Source organism: Nyctereutes procyonoides, unplaced genomic scaffold (genome assembly GCF_905146905.1).
Source record: "Nyctereutes procyonoides isolate TBG_1078 unplaced genomic scaffold, NYPRO_anot_genome, whole genome shotgun sequence".
NCBI lineage: Eukaryota > Metazoa > Chordata > Mammalia > Carnivora > Canidae > Nyctereutes > Nyctereutes procyonoides.
This window is the reverse complement of record NW_026575125.1, coordinates 76,527,298-76,540,633: the sequence shown is the minus strand read 5'-3', so window position 1 is coordinate 76,540,633 and position 13,336 is coordinate 76,527,298.

The window sequence follows — 13,336 nt, the reverse complement described above, 5'->3', positions numbered from 1 at the left end:
TTATGCCATCTACCTGTGGGGTTAGCACCTATTAATGAGCACAGAGCTGAAAGCTGAGGAGACTGGGCTATACATAAAAAGACCCTTCTTATTTCCAGTAACATGGAGTGTGGAGTGGGACGTCACTTAAGTTTTAAATTTCTTCTGCTTCTTGAAAAAGCACTCCATTAAGATAGAGAGAGGAAGGTTGCATCTATAAGTCATTTAGCACACATTACTGTGAACTCTTTAGAAAAGAGGCACAAAGTAAAATAGCAATATCTTCAGAAATTAAAGATTATAATCCAGTTATTTTATCTTGTATCATAGTGACGATAAGTAAACTGCTTAGAAGAAGTCATATTTCTTAAATTCCCCTATTTCTCCATGTACTGAGTCCTTATCTATCCAAGAATTTCAGTAACCCTGGACTATACAGATTTCAAATCTCTATGTTAGGGATCCCTGAGTGGCGCAGCGGTTTGGCGCCTGCCTTTGGCCCAGGGCGCGATCCTGGAGACCCGGGATCGAATCCCATATCGGGCTCCTGGTGCATGGAGCCTGCTTCTCCCTCTGCCTGTGTCTCTGCCTCTCTCTCTCTCTCTCTCTCTCTCTGTGACTATCATAAATAAATAAATTGAAAAAAAATCTCTATGTTAAATATGTGCATATATGTGTGTATGTGTGTATACATATACACATACATATATATGGTACTATGCATCCAAGTATATATTTATATTGGAATTAAAAGTAAATACTATATATGTATATATATGTATATAGTTATATTTAGTATTTACTTTTAATTCCAATATAATTAACATAGAGTGTTATATTAGTTTCACATGTACAATATAGTGGTTCAACAATTCTATACATTATTCAGTGCTCATCATGACAAGTGTACTCTTAATTCTCTTCACTTATTTCACTCATCCCCCCACCGACCTCCCTTCTGGCAACCACCAGTTTGTTCTCGATATTTAAGAGTCTATAATTTTGTTTGTCTCTTTTTCCTTGTTAATTTGTTTTGTTTCTTAAATCCCATATATTTTGTTTAAATATATATTATAAAGTTCCTCATGAGAAAAGAGAACTGACATAAATCTTGTGAAGGATAAAAATAATTGACATATAGAATGCTCAGAAATGTGCATTAGGGAGTACCTTCATTCACTTGTCACTTTGTACAATTGTTAATGTACATGTTATGTTAAATGTTATGAGTAAATGTTAATACTCACATCTTAACTGTACTGACTAACCAAGGTCAAGGGCCATGCATGTTTTGGTTGCTGTTATGTATCTCTAGCTCTACTGTCTTTCTGTCGTATGACAGATCCATGCTTAAGTATTATTTACTACTTGAATAAATGTGGAAAAAAAGAAGGAAGGAATTGAGGAAAGTAGGAGGCTCAGGTTAGGTTATCATAGGCAAATGCCCACTTACTGTCTTGGACAGTCTAGTTTTAGTCATGAACACAATCATCCAAAGAACAAGTAAACTTAACAGAATGACAGTTGTAGCAAATGAAAATAGATGAAATCTGCCTTAAATATCTAAGCCTCCTGAAACAATCTCTTGAGAATCTCCCTCCCTAAAAAGTGAGTACCAGTGGCAGAGATGGCCCACCCAGTGAAACAGAGATGTCCTCAGTTCCCTAGCTAGCTCATATGTATACAAAGCCCCACAGTCAACATACACTCCCAGCATCATACCCAAGAAGGGGCTTTCCCTCCATTCTCAGATTGCTTTTGATTTTTTTTAACTTGATTTTCTGGGGATAAAACTGTTAAGGGAACTTTCTTAGTGTACTTTTCCATAGCCCCCAGAGTCTCTTAGATGGCCCTGGAGCCACAGCACTCTAGAATTAACATCCATAGTCCTGCAGAGGAAATATGCACTAAAGGATTGAAATGACATTTGTGTTAGAGGCTCTGACCTTGCATTACAATTGAACACAAACCAGAACTTTGACTTGAGTACATCTCAAGAGATTTGTGGAATGTTCATGTAAGTTATCTGGAAATAATTCAAGTCTACCTCCCCAAGTTAGATCTGACAATGAGATTAAAACTGAAGAGAAATGGGACATCAACTTATTTTGCAGGGTGGCATTATCTTAGAAACCTGCTGACACTGTCCAATAACCATAATAAATGATGCGAAAAAGATGGATATGCTAAGGCAGGGATGGATCAGCTTTAAAATGAATGTCTAGTCACGTTAATTTAGCATGAACTCCTCACTCCCATATATCTAATCTACATTATATAAGTAGCACCATCTCTTTTTGTCTCTTCTCTGTCCACCTCACTGAGTCACTGCCCAAGTCCAGCAGCAATGTAGGTTTTCCCCAAACACTAGCCAATGCTGAGGCATTTCTGCCCTCTTGTAACTATTTGGTGGACAGGGAAATTCCTAGGAGTAACAACAAAACCTAAAGTCTAATGAGATCCTATGTATAGATACTATACTAAACAATAATAGTAGCCATTAATATTCACTGAATGTATACCGCATGCCAGGTACTATGCTATTTTACCTCCTTGCCTTCTCATAGCCCTATATAGTGAGTACTAATATTATTAATCCTCATTTCAAAGATTTCAGATCAAACTGGCACCATTAGGTAAAGACATAAGACTGTCATTCACGATAACTCCCTGTCCATCCTGCCCAGAATTCTGTCACAGGGATAACAACAACAACAACAATAACAACAGCTGCAGCAGCACTGGGCTAAATGCTTGATTTCATTATTTTGTTTAAACTTCACAATTGGTCAGCCTGGGTGGCTCAGTGTTTTAGCACCGCCTTTAACCCAGGGCCTGATCCTGGAGACCCGGGATCGAGTCCCACATCCAGCTCCCTGCATGGAGCCTGCTTCTCCCTCTGCCTCTCTCTCTCAATCTCTCTCTCTCTGTCTCAATTTCTCTCTCTCTCAATCTCTCTCTCTCTCATAAATAAATAAAATATTAAAAAAATAAACTTCACAAAAACACAATGAGCTAGGCAATATTATTATTTCCATTTTATAGAGAAGGAATCTGAGATTTAATTAAGTTAAGAAACTGCCCAGGGTCCCATATTAAGTGGGGAAGGCAGAATTTTAACAATCAGGTTTCTCTGGCTTCAAAATCTGGGCCTTTCTCCCTACTCTTCAGGGTCTCCTGCGATTCCTCCTGGTCTGCTACATTTAGGAGGTAAACCAAAAATTCTTCATGTGATTTTCATAAATGAGTTAAAGGGATTTTTAAATTCAAAGTATGTTTTAATCATAACCCAAAATTGTTTTCCTTAACAATTAACAGTTGAGATCTGCAATTACTTTTGAGGGAGTCCCTGAACATTAGAATAAGGTCAGAGGAAAATTGTTGCCAGTACTTTTTCTAGCTCAATTTTTCAAAAAAAAAAAATCAGAGCTTTTACTATTATTGTGTAGCTCTTTTGGGGGAATTCCCAAGAGTATTTTTAGCAAGCAATAAGACGTTCTTTTGTTATTCTTTAACTATTTATTATGTTTCAAGATGAGAGCATTACTGATTTTGAGGATTGAATATTTCTCTCATAACAGATGGTCTTTTGTTCATGTCTTGATTCCCCTGACTTTCTAATTGCTAATGTATGTGCAACTACTAATTATACCTTAAGTAGTAACCTCACTTCATAAGAAGACACTTTTCGCTGTTTTTATAGAGCTGGTGTTTCAACTTTTATAGCTTTCCCCATGAACTAGATTCCAGACATGACATAGGACTTCAGACAACGGATGAAGGCATAGTTCTCCTCATATTTCTTTGAACAAAAGAAAAATATCTAGAGTGACAGTAAAGGACAGAACAAAAAACTTAACTCTATAAGAAAGGAAAAGATGCTGGGACGCCTGGGTGGCTCAGCAGTTGGGTATCTGTCTGCCTTTGGCTCAGGGTGTGATCCTGGAGTTCCAGGATTGAGTCTGGCATTGGGATTCCAGTGGGGAGTCTGCTTCTCCCTCTGCCTATGTCTCTGCCTTCTCTCTGTGTCTCTCATGAATAGATAAATAAAATATTTTTAAAAAAGAAAGGAAAAGATGCTACTGAAGAATAAAATCTTATTCTACCCAAGGCTACCCAATTCCATACTTGAATACTCTCCCTGCATGCCTGCCTGGTGACCAACCAGGCTTATACATAACTAAAAACAGTGAACTATAAAGTGGTTGGCCTAGTGCCTGGGCACATTATAAAAAAGCCCTCAAGAAATGGTAACAATTTTGATTAAAACGATTGGCTATTTCTCAGATGGCCATAGCAACACCTGGCATTTCTTGGCTACCTCGCTCTGAGAAGCCCCAATTTCCTTCCAGGTTACTCCCTCTGTTTAAATTCATTGGTCATAGAAAATGCAGGAGACCAATATCTTGATGTTTGTTGGAAAGAGAAAAAATGGGACTTGAGGGGATCCCTGGGTGGCGCAGCGGTTTGGCGCCTGCCTTTGGCCCAGGGCGCGATCCTGGAGACCCGGGATCGAATCCCACATCGGGCTCCCGGTGCATGGAGCCTGCTTCTCCCTCCGCCTGTGTCTCTGCCTCTCTCTCTCTCTCTCTCTCTGTGACTATCATAAGTAAGTAAAAATTAAAAAAAATGGGACTTGAGTAAGTTACTAGGAATAAAAAGTGAGTCAGTGCAGAAACTCAAAATAGCACTCAATATTCTTGACTTCTAGTCTTCTATTGTATTTTTCCATAAATGGAGGTTTAAATCATCTAAGCAGACAGAGGACTTTTGCATACATGCATTATTTTATTTAAATGTTTACATAATATTATTAGATATTATTATTGTTGTTGTTGTTAGCCCTGGTTTTTAAATGACAAAACTGAGGCTCAGAGAGGTTATGTAACTTTTATCCAAGATTACACAGCTAGAAAATATAAGAGCAGGGATTCTAATTCAAGTGTCTCTGACCCCAGTACCCCAGATTTTAAACAATGCTGCCTCTACAATGTGATACATGTGGTTACAAAATAAGCATCAGTTAGTTTAGAAGCATGAAACTGCAGTCTAAAGAAGAACGTAGATACTGAAAACATTAATTATAATACATCATCAATATTGCTCAAAATAAGGCATATGCAAATGGCAGTGGAAGTACAAAAGAAGGCAAAACAAGGAAGGCGTCACAAGATATATATATATATATATATATATATATATATATATATATTTAATGATAGTCACACACACACACACAGAGAGAGAGAGAGAGAGAGAGAGGCAGAGACACAGGCAGGGGGAGAAGCAGGCTCCATGCCCCGGGAGCCCGACGTGGGATACGATCCCGGGTCTCCAGGATCGCGCCCTGGGCCAAAGGCAGGCGCCGAACCGCTGCGCCACCCAGGGATCCCCACAGGATATATTTTTGAGCTGAGGTTGAGGAAAAGGTAAGAGGAGGGCATTCTCAACAGAGAGAAAGCCACATGCAAAGAGAAAGGAACACAAAAGAACATGGAGTATTCATTTATAGCTGCAGTGTAACAAGCAAAAGGGTAAGGATTAGGAAATGATCAGGCTGGACAGGTCAAAACATGAAGTGCTTTGTTCCTCTTGGGAAGTGTGCACATTTAAAAGTAATCTGAAAGACTAATTTTCATGAATGGTCTATGTCCCCATCAAAATAATATGTATTTTAGCTCTTGTGGTCAATTTAAATTACTTTTTAAGGAATGATACTGGAAATGGAAAGCTTCAACCCAAAGAATTAGTTTGATGGTGGGGATTTCAGACTCCTCATGGAGGGAGGGTTGTTACTTTGGGCTAAGAGGCTTCTCCTGGCAACTTTTCATGCTGCTTTCAGTAGCTTGCCTAAAAGCAGATGAGGGTCAGCTTTTTTACTTGCATTGCCAAGTAGTCATTCTTTAACTGGAGCATAGGAAGAGCTCAGGTTTCAGACATGTTTTCTGTCTTAGTCACTTTTTTCTAAGCTTCCTACTACTGTAAGCTATTTTCCTTGTATATCTCTTTTCCACTTCATCTATTTTTAAAAAATTTCATCGCTAGATATGTCTCTGCTCCCTTCCTCATAGTCTATCCCCTGTTCTGTTCTATTCACTTAGCTCTTACCCCCTCTCCACTGTGTATTATGCTATTAGAACAACCTTTCTAGTTTCTCCTCTTTTTTAGTTAATACTGTAATTGCATACTGAAATCGTGTGTGTGTGTGTGTGTGTGTGTGTGTGTTGTTTGGTTCTTAAGAGCTAGAGTCCTTGATGTTTTTAAAAGCTATTCACTTTCAAAGAAAAATTCAGACACTTAAAAGTGTGATTCAAGTGCTCTGTTATTTTCCTTTTGTTTTAAGGGACCATTACCCCTTTCTCTTATAAACAAAATCTGGTTTATTTGCAAAAGTATTTTAAACAATGAAAACTATAGTTTCTCCTCACTTAATAAAAGTGCCTTTCTTTTGATGTGATGTGAGTTTCCCATTTCTTTACCAGCATTCTTTCTACATCCCCTATAGAACCAAACTTTGAAGACACAATTGGAGGAATATAATTACAAGTAATTGTAGGGAAGAGAAAATTTCCTCTTACCATCCTAGGTTCTCTGGAGGGGACTAAGATCTAACCCAATATAAGACAGGTTAACAGGAGAAAAGCATACAAATTGTATTTAATATTTTTATATGCATGTGGGAGTCTTTAAAAGAAAAATGATGACTCAAAGAAGACATTAAACCCAAAGCTTATATACTTTTTGAAACAAAGAACAATAAATTCTGGGGATGTGGCAAGACAAAGAAGCTTGAACTAGAGGCAATAAATTGTGGGATGAGGAGTAGGAAACAAATAGGCTAACCTAATGAAAAATAAGGGATACTCCAGAAGGTTTGTTTTTACAGGTCCACTTTGGCATTGACTTTCAGTCTTCAGTGATAAGAATGCTCTCCTAGGAAGTCTGGGAAGATGGCTGAGGAGGAGGACCCTAAGCTTATCTCCTCCCACAGATACAAATAGAAAACACATCAGTGTAAATAATCCAGAAAATGACCTGAAGATTGGCAGAACAAACTCCACAATCGAAGGTAGAGGAGAGGCCATGTCAAAAGTAAGAAACGTAGAGACACAGTTGGGGAGTGAAACAGAGCATTGCTGTCAGTGGTCAGGAGACACTGGTAGCATGGAAAAGGGTGAGAAACAGACTGTCACACCGGGAAACTCATACAGGGAAGATGAATACCTATAATATTTGGCTTTAAAAGCTAGAAGAGTCAAATTTCATGAGTTCTTACAACCAGTGGGACTTAAAGCCTGGAACTTTAAAAATCAGTGGGCTTGGCTCTGGGAGACACTGGAGGGCATTAGGAAGCTGAGGCCCCACCATTAGAGAGATGGCAGACAAATAGTTCGTGGAGACAACAGGGTAGATGTAGCAATTTTAAAAATACCTGGGACACATGAGAGGGAGAGTGATTTACACATCTCAGAGTGTGTCCCAGAGAGGCTGGAATCACAGGGAGACCTCTTCAGGAACAAAGGAGCAGGGATGCACCATTTCCCTCCTTTATTTCTCAGCACAAATACATGTCCACCTGTGGTAACCAGCATAGTGCCAAAACTTGCTACCTAACTTGCTTAAACCAATCCCTATCCCCTTACACCTCAGCAGATACTCCCTTCACAATCACACTTGCCTCAGTCCCAGTGCTGTGAGGCTCTTTCCCCAGAAGCCCAGCAGAAATCTCACCAGCACCACATTTTCCAACCTGCAACTTTTTCAGGGCCTTGGTTCTGGTATTGGTGGTGGCAAGTCTCATTTTGCAAGCAGACCAGCACACAACCTGTTAAAATGTGTCCAACCCAGGCCATGGCCAAACACTCTTCATAACAGTCAAAGAGAACCTCTGAAGACGAGTGTACTGAAAGAAAAAGCAGTCATGATGCAATAACATGGCATAGGCAACACACATAGGAGACAATCCCTTGAAGTTCCAGGTCCTGGGGGTCAGGGGGTATTGCACTATAGGGCATTACAGTACCTCTTTGTCATAAGGTCATTACCTTCAACAGAAAAAGTCTTAGCTGACTTCTCTAACACATGGAAAAAGACACAGAGAGTTAGACAAAATGAGGAGCTAGAGAAATATGTTTCAAATGAAAGAACAAGAAAAACACTGCATCAAGAGACCTAAATGAAATGAATATAAGTAAAGGTCTGATAGAGAATTTAAAGTAATGGTCATAAAGATACTCACAGAACTTGAGGAAAGAGTGGAGAACATCAGTGATTCACTTAAAAAAAAGATATTAAGGAAAAGAACTAATCAGAGATGAAAACACAATAAATGAAATTAAAAACACACATGGTAAACAGTGGGTTAGAGGAAGCAGAGGAATGAATTAATAAACTGTAAGACAGAGTAATGGAAAGAAATCAAGAAATCAAATGAGAGAAAAAACAATTATATAATGGCATAAATTCATATCTATCAATAATTACTTTGAATGTAAATGGACTAAATGCTCCAATCAAAAGGCATAAAGTGACAGAGTAGATAAAAAGTATGACCCAACTATATACTGCCTATAAGAGACTCATTTCAGACCTAAAGATACCTGCAGATTGAAAGTGAAAGGATGGAGAAACATTTATCATGCATATGGGGGTTTTAAAAAAAGCCAGGGCAGGGGATCCCTGGGTGGCGCAGCGGTTTAGCGCCTGCCTTTGGCCCAGGGCGCGATCCTGGAGACCCAGGATCGAATCCCACGTCGGGCTCCCGGTGCATGGGGCCTGCTTCTCCCTCTGCCTGTGTCTCTGCCTCTCTCTCTCTCTGTGTGTGACTATAATAAATAAATAAAAATAAAAAAAATCAAAAAAGCCAGGGCAGCAAACTTGCATCAGACAAAATTGACTATAAAATGTGACAAGATAAAATGAGGCACTATAGAAAAATAAATGGGTCAATCCAACAAGAAGATACAGCAATTGTAAATATTTATGCATGCAACATGGGAACATCCAAATGCATAAAATAGTTAACAACAAATATTAACTAAGTTATGATAACACAATAACAATTGTGGAATTTAACATCCCACTTAAATAGATGGACAGATCATCCAAACAAAATCAACAATATCCAAAATCAATGAGGAAACAGTGGCTTTGATTGACACATTGAGGCAGATGGATTTAACAGATATTTAGAACATTCCATCCTAAAACAGCAGAATACACATTCTTGTCAAGTGCTCACAGAACCTTCTGTAGAATAAATCACAGATTGAGCCACAAAACAAGACTCAAAAATTTAAAAAGATCAAAAGCATAACATGCATTTTTTTTTCTGACCACAACATGAAAAACTAGAAATCAACCAAAATAAAACTATCTGGAAAGATAATAAATATATGGAAGTTAAATAGCATGCTACTAAACAACAAATGGGCCAATCAAGAAATCCAAAAAGAAGGGGCACCTGGGTGGCTCACTTGGCTGAGCACCTGATTCTTGATTTCAGTTCAAGTCATGATCTCAGGGTGATGAGTTGAGCCCTGTGTTGGGGCTCTGTACTGGGTGTGGAGCTTGCCTAATTATCTCTCTCTCCCTTTCTCTCTACCCCTCTCCCATAACTAACTAACTAACTAACTAACTAACTAAATAAATAAATAAGTAAGTAAATAAAGTACTTGGAAATGAATGAAAATGAAAACTCAATGGTCTAAAATCTTTGGGATGTAGCAAAAGTAGTTTGTTTTGTTTTGTTTTGCAAAAGTAGTTTTAAGAGGGAAGTTTATAGCAATACAGGCCTACCTCAAGAAGCAATAAAAAAACTCAAATAAAAAAAACATAAACTTACGTGTAAATGAGCTAGAAAAAGAACAACAAACAAGACCTAAATCCAGTAGAAGGAGGTAATTAATATCAGGGCAGAAATAAAGGACATTGAAACTAAAATAAATGAATAAAAAAATCAGTACAACAGATCAATGAAACCATTGCAAGTTCTTGAAGAGATCAATCAAACTGATAAATCTCTGGCCAGACTCATCGAAAGAAAAAGAAAGAAAGAAAGAAAGAAAGAAAGAAAGAAAGAAAGAAAGAAAGAAAGAGAAAGAAAGAAAGAAAGAAAGAAAGAGACCTAAATGAACAGTCACAAATGAAAAAGAAGAAAAACATCCAACACCACTGAAATATAACAAATTCTAAAAGAATATTTGGAAAATTATATGTTGAAAAATGGAACAACCTAGAATAAATGGATAAATTCCTAGTAACATATAATCTATGAAAATTAAAGCAAGAAGAAATAGAAGATTTGAACAGACCAATTACCAGCAATTATATTGAATCAATAATCAAGAACTCCCAACAAAGAAAAGTCCAGGAATAGACAGCTTCACAGGTGAATTCTACCAAACATTTTAAAAAGAGTTAATGTCTATTCTCAATCTATTCCAGAAAGAATAGAAGAAGAAAGAAAACTTCCATATTCATTCTATGAGGCAGATTTACCCTGATACCAAAACCAGATAAAGATTCCACTAAAAAAGATAACTATAGGCCAATGTCTCTGATGAATATAGATGCAAATATTGTAAACAAAATGCTAGCAAACTGAATCCAATCATACATTTAAAAAATCATTCACCATGATCAAGCAATATTTATGCCTGGGATGCAAGGGTGGTTCAATACTCAAAAATCAATCAACGTAATCCATCATATCAACAAGAGAAAGGACAAAAATCATATGATCATTTCAATAGATGCAGGACGAGCATTTGACAAAATACAACATCCATTCATGATAAAAAAAAAACCCTAAACAAAGTAAGGTTAGAGGGAACATACCTCAATATAATAAAGGCCATATATGAAAAAACTGAGAGGGTTTTTCCCCAAGGTCAGGAACAAGACAAGGATGTCTAATCTCACTACTTTTATTCAACATAGTACTGAAAGTTCTAGCCACAGCAATTAGATAACCAAAAGAAATAAAAGAATCCAAATCAGTAAGGAAGAAGTAAAATTTTCAGTATTTGCAGACAACATGATACTATATATAAAAAGCCCTAAAGACTACACCAAAAACTACTAGAATTAATAAATGCATTCAGTAAATTTGCAGGATACAAAATCAACATAGAGAAATTGGTTGCATTTCTATGCACTAATAATGAAGTAACAGAGAAATTAAGAAAACAATTCCATTTACAATTACACCAAAAATAATAAAATACCTGAGAGCAAACTTAATCAAAGAGTTAAAAGACCTAAACTCTGAAAACTATAAAACATTGATGAAAGAACTATAAAACATTGATGAAAGAAATTGATAATGACACAATGGAGATATTCCATGCTTATGGATTAGAGGAACAAATATTCTTAAAATGTCTATACTACTCAAAACGATCTACAGATTTAATGCAATCCTTATCAAAATACCAACATTATTCACAGAACTAGAACAAATAATACTACAATTTATATGGAACCAGAAAAGACCCAAATAGCCAAAGCAATATTGAAAAAGAAAAACAAAATCAGAGACATAACAATTTCAGACTTCGAGTTATATTACAAAGCTATAGTAATCAAACAGTATGATACTGGCACAAAAACAGACATACAAGATCTATGGAACAGAATAGAAAACCCAGAAATGAACCCACAACTATATGGTCAATCTTTGTTAAAGGGGGAAAGAATACACAATGGGGAAAAACAGTCTTTAACAAATGGTGTTGGGAAGACAGGACAGTTACATGGAAAAGAATGAAACTGGACCACTTTCTTATAGAATGAAACTGGACCACTTTCTTATACCATACACAAAAATAAACTTAAAATGGATGAATGACCTAAATGTGAGTTCTGAAACCATAAAAATCCTAGAAGAGAGCACAGGCAGTATTTTTTCTGATATTGGCCATAGTAACATTTTTCTAGTTATGTCTCCTGAGGCAAGGGAAATAAAAGCAAAAATAAGCTATTGGAACTACATCAAAATAAAAATTTCTGCATAGTAAGAAACAGTAAAACTAAAAGGCGATCTATGTAATGGGAGAAGATATTTCCAAATGACATAACTGATAAAAGGTTAGTATTCAAAATCTATAAGGAAATTATAAAGCTCAATACCCAAAAAACAAATAATCCAGTTAAAAATGTGTAGATGGCATGAACAGACATTTCTCCCAAGAAGACATCCATATGGCCAATATCACTTATCATCAGGGAAATACAAATCAAAACTACAATGAGAAATCACCTCATATCTGTCAGAATGGCTAAAATCAAAGGAAATAACAAGTGTTGACAAGGATGTCGATATAAAGGAACCCTCATGCATTGTTGGTGGGAATGCAAACTGGTATGGCCACTCTGGAAAACAGTATGGAGGCTCCTCAAAATGTTAAAAATAAAACAACCCTACAATCAAGTAATCATGCTGCTGGATCTTTACCTACAAAATACAAAAACACTAAGTCAGAAGGATATGTGCACCCCTGTGTTTATAGCAGCATTATTTATAATAGCCAATATATGGAAGTAGCCCAAGTGTCCATTGATAGGTGAATGCTAAAAAATAATTGGTATATACAGACAATAGAATATTATTTAGCCATAAAAAGAATGAAATCTTGCCATTTGCAAGAACATGGATGGAACTAGAGACTATAATGCTACATGAAATAAGTCAGAGAAACACAAATATGATTTCACTCATATGTGGAATTTAAGAAACAAAACAATTGAGCAAAGGAAAAGAGGACAGAGACAAACCAAGAAAGACTCTTAACTATAGAGAACAAACCAACGGTTACCAGAGGGGAGGTGGGTAGCAGGATGGGTGAAATAGGAGATGGGATTAAAAAGTACACTTATGATTAGCATTGAGTAATGTATAGAATTGTGAATCACTATATTGTCTACCTGAAACTAATAGAACACTGTATGTTAATAATAGTGAAAAAAATAAAATATGCAATAAAAACAAAGAATGTTCTTCTCTCCCTGGTATAGGGAAGCTACTTTCCATATGGTTAATTTTATGGCCTGCTTTTAGGTAGAAAGGGGGAAGCCAGAGAGCTCTTCCTGAATCTGCTGTTTCTCAAGCCCCTTCAGCTCAAAATAATCAGTTTGTCAAAGTAGCATATTTTGGGATGCTATGTTCAAAAACCCTTCGAAATTAACATCCTAGTCACTTCAGTTCAAGTGACTGAACACCTACTCTATGCCTAGTGCATATTATGCTATATTTATTGAATTATACTATAGGAGTCAAGACAGCTCTGTCCTGTATACTAGTGGCTTACAATTTAACTGAGGAAATAAAACAAATACATGGAACAGTTTTTAATTA